At 32.8% G+C, this 7,500-nt stretch overlaps 1 pseudogene; it reads right to left on the bottom strand.

Moving 5' to 3' along the window:
* Positions 1-4,537: 4,537 nt before the first annotated feature.
* LOC137617600 (uncharacterized) lies at positions 4,538-6,650 on the bottom strand (annotated as a pseudogene).
* Positions 6,651-7,500: the final 850 nt, after the last annotated feature.

The following is a 7,500-nucleotide window of genomic DNA, read 5'->3' as shown; positions in this document are numbered from 1 at the left end:
TCTGTCCTTCTGTCATTAGTAATGACTCTTTCATAGTCATTTAACTTTCCCACGACTCAGACACAGGAATAAACTAAATCCAAGATGAGGGGGGCGGGAGTCCGTGTTGTAATCAAGCCGGGGATATCACCTTACACGATGCTGTCATATTTCAGTCTACGCTACGTCAATAAGAAGACAAATTTGTATGTTGCATCGTCAGGCATCAAATGCTTCTATGTCTCTGTGTGCACACCACATGTTATTATAAAGTACAATAATTCAGTGAAATATTATTTACAACATGGGCATCGGCAATAATTTCTATTGTTCTTTCCCGCTGAACGAAAAAGAATAAAAAATTCAGTTTTTTTTTTATGGTGTATCATTTGCTACCATTTATACCTCATACTAATGTATACATCGTCAAATAATGTAGCGATAGTAATTTTTTTTAATGAGGCGCAATGGTTCCCTTTTAGCTCAGAAGTTTCCTAACCGCTAATTAGTTAGAATTATTTTGTCCAACCAATCAGAGATTAGGAATTTTTTCCGAGCTAAAAGGGCACTCCAGCGAGTCGGTGCAAATGCGCCTCATTAAAAGAAATTTTTTTATTTATCAAGTATATAGACATAAATTTGATAAAAAAACAAATAGTACTCCGGAATATTGCTTGAAATACTAAGAAATAACACCTCATTTGCTTGAAATACTAAGAAATAACACCTCATATCTCTGATAAACAAAACACTTTATGATACCAAAAAAAAAAAAAAAAACACTTGGCAGATGATGAGAACTGATGACTACGAATACACTTTCCTCCTATCCAGTTATCATTATATCAGAAATCTGTTTTGAATAGTATTGTAAGAGGATTAGTATTTGTTGGGGAGAGCAAACCTTTCTCTTATTTTATATATGCCAAGGACTGGCTGTAAATATACTGTATAAGTTAGATTTAGATAATTGATAAGATCGATATTTTTTTTTCAAAAGTCAGGAATATATGAGAACCCATGTCCCTCTCTATACATCATGAAACGAACATGTGTAAATGAAAAAAATAGTGCGATATCAATTAGAAAAATTAACTGGTCAGAGTTTTGAGAGAATCCAAGAATTAATTTAAAGTTAGTCGCCGTTGTACTATGAAACGATTTTATAAACACACTGTTGGGCAACTACTTGCCCATTTTCTCTGCAGCTAACAGATATTCAGGAACGGAAACACATTTTCTTCCAATAGCGTCTTTGTGGGCCATGAAATATCTTTGATGTTATATCAGATACAGTCTAGTTCAGTTGGTGAAGGATACAGTTAATTGTAGTGCAACTAGTAAATGAAATAGGTTACCTTTTTTTTATCAGCATAATTTATAGCTAAAATTTTGAGTCATGCTAAAAGCGTTTTATTACTTATTGCATAAAAAAAAATTGGAATTTCAGTGAATGGGTAAATAACGAAAGTATAATTTCTGTGAATAAGATCATTTAAATAAATTAGAATGGTATTAATACGATGGTATACTTTCTTAACAGAGAATTTTATGAGAAAAGGAAAATGGTCGCAATGAAACGAAATGGAATAAAAATATTGAATGGGAAAATTAATAATTCCATTCATATTAAGATTAATGATATAAACATTAAACTACCACCGAGAGCAAATAGATAACATGTTTGTTTCGGGAAAAGGGAATTAATTAATTATTTCATGACCTGAAGGGGAATCATTTTGCATTCACATTTTCCAAAGTTGTTAGATTTCCATTTGCAGAATCTCATAATCTCCCGAACTGATGGACTCTGATTAAGAGAACTTTAGGTTCGTATTTCAAGAACGCCTTATTAAGTAATGGCTTTTTGGGGAGAGAGATTCTTAACAATAACTACATATACCGCTTACGTTTGAAACTAATTTTCTTTGTTAAGGAGCCACATCTATAGCAAATATTATTGATTTTCACTAATAATAATAATAATAATAATAATAATAATAATAATAATAATAATAATAATAATAATAATAATAATAATAATAATAATAATAATAATAAATCTTGATATCGCCATATGCCATATAGTCTACAAGGAGAGTTTATAAAAGTAAGTAAATTACTTGACTAGAACCGCCAAAGTTTAAAAAAAAATGCACTGGCAATTTTACCCCGGAACGTAAAGCATAAAGTAATGTTAATGATTTATAACTAGAACATATTTTTCTTCTATACAGCTATCGAATGAAAAAAAAAAAAACATATTACTCACATGCTCTGAGAATTATGTTTTTCAAAGGTCTATTAGTTTTCTCGACTTCTACATAGGAGGCATTCATTACAAGGGCAATTCTACATTAATTACAACGACGGTTAATGTTTGAGATATTAACCACAAATGCTTCGGCCAAAGGTTTACATTAACAGCCTTCTGCGGTTAATGCTTCTCTGTAATTCGAACGAATAGAGCTGGCACAATCAACGTCGTTAAATTCAAAATGTCTGTTCCATTGTAGATGGAAGTTTTCCAGCGAGGGACATTGCCAATGTTATATTGAAGTCATTACTTCCGCAAACGAAGTTAGAAGAGGTTTTGTTTTTGTCCTTGTTTGTGTATTCGTTTGTGTGGGTGTGTGTTTGTTAACAGCTTCCTGACCACAATTTTCATCGTAGAGTAATGAAACATACGTGGATTGAATTTTGTGAAAAAAGCTAAAAATTATCAGATTCTGGAAGGTTAAGGTCAAAGGTCAAGGCCTCGGTTAAGCAAAATATCCAAATTATGTAATCTGTCTTAATTTTGGACATCGGTGTAACAGAAATTTCAAACTTGGTTCATATTTAATGTTAGTAAAATGTACGTCAATTAATACGTGTTAAAGTCAAAGTACAAGGTCAAGGTCAAGGACAAGCAAAATATCGAGAAAAAATCTACTATGGCAGAGGCTAGCGCTATCTAGTTTTAAGTGGAAATGGAATTTTATTCAGCAAATGGCGTGTTCTTACTTATGACGATTCAAAGATAACTGAATTAACAGCATTTGGTCAAGGGTTCCTGTACAGTAGAATAGCAACTAGAATTTATTAACATTGTTATCAAACAGATATTGATCAGGGCTATAACATTTCCTAACTCATGAAAACTACTGCAGTTGCGAATAGATTGATGAAAATGATTTTGTATAATATCTTCAAGTAATATAAGCGAGACAAATCTGTCCAATGCCATATCAAGAAGTGCTTGTTATTATGTGTCCCCACCCGTCCCTTTTTTTTTTTTTTTTTTTTTTTTTTTTTTTTGGATTACGAAAAGTAACCAGTTCAAAACACAAATGTTTACCTTCTATCTAAAATTGTTCTAGCATATGGGAAACATGCTAGTTTTTCCATCTACCAAATGGTTATTTAGCATCTTGCAACTCCTTAATCCTAGGGTGAATAATCATTAATTCATATTTATACGAGAAAAGTCAATAATAGATAAGAACCAAGTTCAAAAGTCTTTAATAAAGCAATTTATGCAATTTATTTAATACAAAGTAGTTCCCTTCAATAGTCGTGGTGGGAAAATCTCTCTTCTCTCCGACGACGTTTCACTTGCTAGAAGGAAAAGGAACGGAAGATCAAATACACATACATGCGTGTAGACCTGGAAGATAGTTACGAAGCTAGAAATTTTCTCATGTTTAGTACCATTTTCTTTCTTCTTTTTTAAATAGAATATATTCTGAAAGGCATCAAAAACTATTAAACTGAAGCAACGTTCCTAGAGCATCGAATAAATAAATCCTTTAGTCAGAAGATTGAAAGAGTTCGCCGTGTATTTTGAAATTTTTACTATTCAAATGTCTTTGAATGAAATGCAAATCAACAATAATATATATTCAACATTGTAGAGAAATTTGAACACCATATTGTAATTATGATGTTGTCTCTCGTCAATGAAATATGATGAACTAATAAAAAAATAATGTCGATATTTGGCAAATCAGGTATGACAAAAAAAAATAACTACAGGCTATTTTTACAATATCTTCGGTTTAAGTTAGATTGTTTAAAGATGCATTAATAACTTTGAAAATATTAATATTAATCAAGTGTTTTTAGAAAGGCATCACATCCGATTTAAAATGAAACATTTCCCAGAGTTTATATTGACATCTACTTCAGCCTTTAATGTCTGCATACTGAAGGAAGTAGACGCACAAATATCTCAAAACTTATTCATTTAGGTGTAATGTATGAAAATAAAATACATCCAAATATATAATATTTTATTTACTTTATTAATTTTGTGTGTTCCCAAAAACACGAATGTTAGACACTTAAGGGTAAAATATTTGCACAAAACTGAAAATTCACCCTTAACATCTGTTCTGTATGCATAGATACCTCTCTCTTTTTTCTCCATTTTTTTTTTTTTTTTGTATTAAGGGGAAATTTTCCTGTATAGTTTTTTCTGACTGTTCCACAAGCACTGAAGCCTTGCTTTGTAAGATCAACCATCAGTGTATAGTCTTTGAAAAATATTGTAAAAAATAAAAGTATGACATGCGAATCCTTATTCATCACTGGCTCCTGCAACATGTCTACAACAAATTGAGATCAAAGTTGTAGCTTTGTGTTTTCATCCTTGCCACAATAAATGGAAAAATATTTTGAGTAGCCATCAGCACTAGACATCACCCACATCTTATAGCAAAATCAGACAGGTTTATTTCATATAACTTCTCATTGTGTGATGGCTATGATATGGGATCATTGTTTCATCAATGCTCAGAAATTCATGGAATAGGCCATGTTATTAACAGTTCTCTCTGACTATATTATGCAAAGGTAAAATCTTAGCCATTTTTTATTTTGCCACATTATTGTTATCTGCTCTATGAAAATATTTCTTGGTCAATTTGAACTTTTCCCCAGTAATGGTCTTAGGAAATATTGTATATCTAAGTTATCACTTACGGAACAATAGTAATTCTTAGACGGAACACTATGGCACAAATTAAAAGTCATCACAAAAACTTACTCATGTTTTCATCATCAAAACAGAAATCCTTTTAAGTCTTATCCCTTTTAGCAGACAATTTTGAATTTTCAGATGGCTAATGATTTCATCTTAGAAGAAAAGCTTATATATCTTAAATATTCCTATGCCTAAGTTAGCTCCAGAATCACATTTAGGAACAAAGTGTAAATCCTATGAGAGATTTTCTCTTTTACGGCATCTTCCTTTTTCCCTGAAAATTTGAATCTCTTCATCCTAATGTTCATTTCTATCTACTGTATTTCCATGAACTTCAAGCTCTTTACTAATATCATCAGGTATTCCATCTCCATCATCATCTTTTTCTTCATCGCTATCAGCAGGAAGATCCTCAGGAGGAGGAGGAAGAATGAACATATATCTATAACATCGGAATTTGATTCAGTAACTTCTTCAGCGCATCACATAGATATTGATAGGGCATTTGAGGGGCCTTTGTACCGAAAAAAAAAACAATAATTAGGATATATTCAGATTGTTGCATATAGAGAGAAAAGGAAAGGACTGAAAATTTAAGTGTATTTCAGTAATAATGTTTCGATAGACAAGTTTTGATAGAATGAAGAAAATATGTATAAAAACAATGCTGATAGCAATAGAAAAAACAAAGAAATATGTTATCTATGATGGAGATAATAAAGAGAATTTTATGGTGACAAGGTAGTAATGGTGATTATCTGAAAAAAAAATTAAGGAATATAATGGCATGGTATCCATGTCCTGTCATATTATAAAATTATATAATGATAATGATCTCGATGATATCGATCATGACAATAATAAATATGATATTGATTGCAGTGATAGTAATACTGAACTAAGTTCTAATACTACTACTACTTCAAAAGTAGTAATAACAAGAGTAACAGTAAGAGCAGCAACAATTACTATGATAGCAGTAACAGTAACAGTTATTACAGTAATAATAGTACTACAACATAAACAGTAATGATAATATTATAGTAATATAAAAAGCAACAGAAACAGTAACAGCAATTATAGTAATAATGGTAGTAAAAGGAATAATAAAGAGAAGGAGATTTGAGGGTGGTGGTTAGGATGATACTTCTGATAGAGATAAAATTATACATATAAGTAAATTTGATATAATATATCTAGTTAGGTAATGCTCTAGGGCCTAGAGCATTACCTAACTTTAAGGATTCTGATCTCATAAAGTAATCTCAAGTAGGAGAAATCATTTCCCCGGGTTAGGTTATTTAAGTGAGAAAGCGGCCATAGAACACAATCTCACTAGAGAACAGAATCTCGTACCAGAGATCTTAAGTAAGGAAGAAATAATTTCTTCATACTAAGATCTACTAGTACAGGACTGTCTGCCAGACCGAGGAAGGAAGAAATTGATATACAAGAACCTCCAGTATGGCCTAGGGAGGATTAGCCTCCTGAACGGCAACCTAACCTGACATGGGAAGCCATTTCACCAAGACAGTAGGATGCCTAACACAGACTTTACTCTGATTTTCCGATCTCAGCTTAAAACCGTGTCAGTGGTTAAGCGAAAGAGATGAAACACCCCAGTAAATTTTACCAGAACACAGTTTGCAGCAAAGTTAACTGAGGGTAGCCTAAGCTGATCAGAGGGAAGGGGAATTGCTCTCATATCTCGTTAGAGATAGTATCGACTTAAAAGGTATAGGAGGTGTCAGTCTCCCCTTAAAAGACAATACAAGAGCAAAGAGGGACATGTAAGAAAGTATACTAAAGCCCCTAGGCTATTAGGTCTAGGAGCATAGAGAATCGTTCACAGAAACTCTCTTGTATACTATCTCGAAAGAGGAAAATGTTATGCAGTAATATCTTAATTGTAGAAAATATTGCCTGAGCTTCAATAAAACTTTACCAGGAAGGTTATATCATGCATGAAGTGTGTAGGTGCCTAGGCTAGGAAGCCTAGCACTCGTGAGGCTCGATCATAAATTGCCAAATCCACGACAACAATGACATAATATAAAATTCCCTAGCTAAATATCTAAATAGCTAAAGTTATTAAAGCAAAATAATGCCGGGAAATCGTTCTTGCTAACTAAATGAACAAGAAGAATGAGTGCGTCCATGACGCCATCCAGCTGGCAACAGCTCTTGTTACAGTAATTACGATCTCAATCGAAGAGTAAAACTGGCAAGAGCTTACATTTACACAATCCAAAGATATTACTTAACTTTCCAGAAGCTGATGAAGCTGGTTAAGGTATCATAGCGACGAAATACTTCCAAAATAGCGAGAGATAACACGGAATAACACCGGTCTGCAAAGCTAAAAATGAAAGCATGGCTTAGTGGCGCCTCGCGGTGGTGATTCGGCGCACTATTTACAGTACAGTAGGAGTGTCGAGAGCATCGCCTCTTTAACGACTCTCCTATATTCTTGCCATATTTCCCTCTCAAAGCGAAAACGCTATTGGGGGTGTAGATAGCTATGAGACGTGTCAAGAATACGTCCTCTGATATAC

The sequence above is a fragment of the Palaemon carinicauda genome, chromosome 23 (assembly GCF_036898095.1).
Source record: "Palaemon carinicauda isolate YSFRI2023 chromosome 23, ASM3689809v2, whole genome shotgun sequence".
Lineage (NCBI taxonomy): Eukaryota > Metazoa > Arthropoda > Malacostraca > Decapoda > Palaemonidae > Palaemon > Palaemon carinicauda.
Note: the sequence above shows the minus strand (reverse complement) of the source record. Positions and strands in the feature narration are given on the sequence as shown.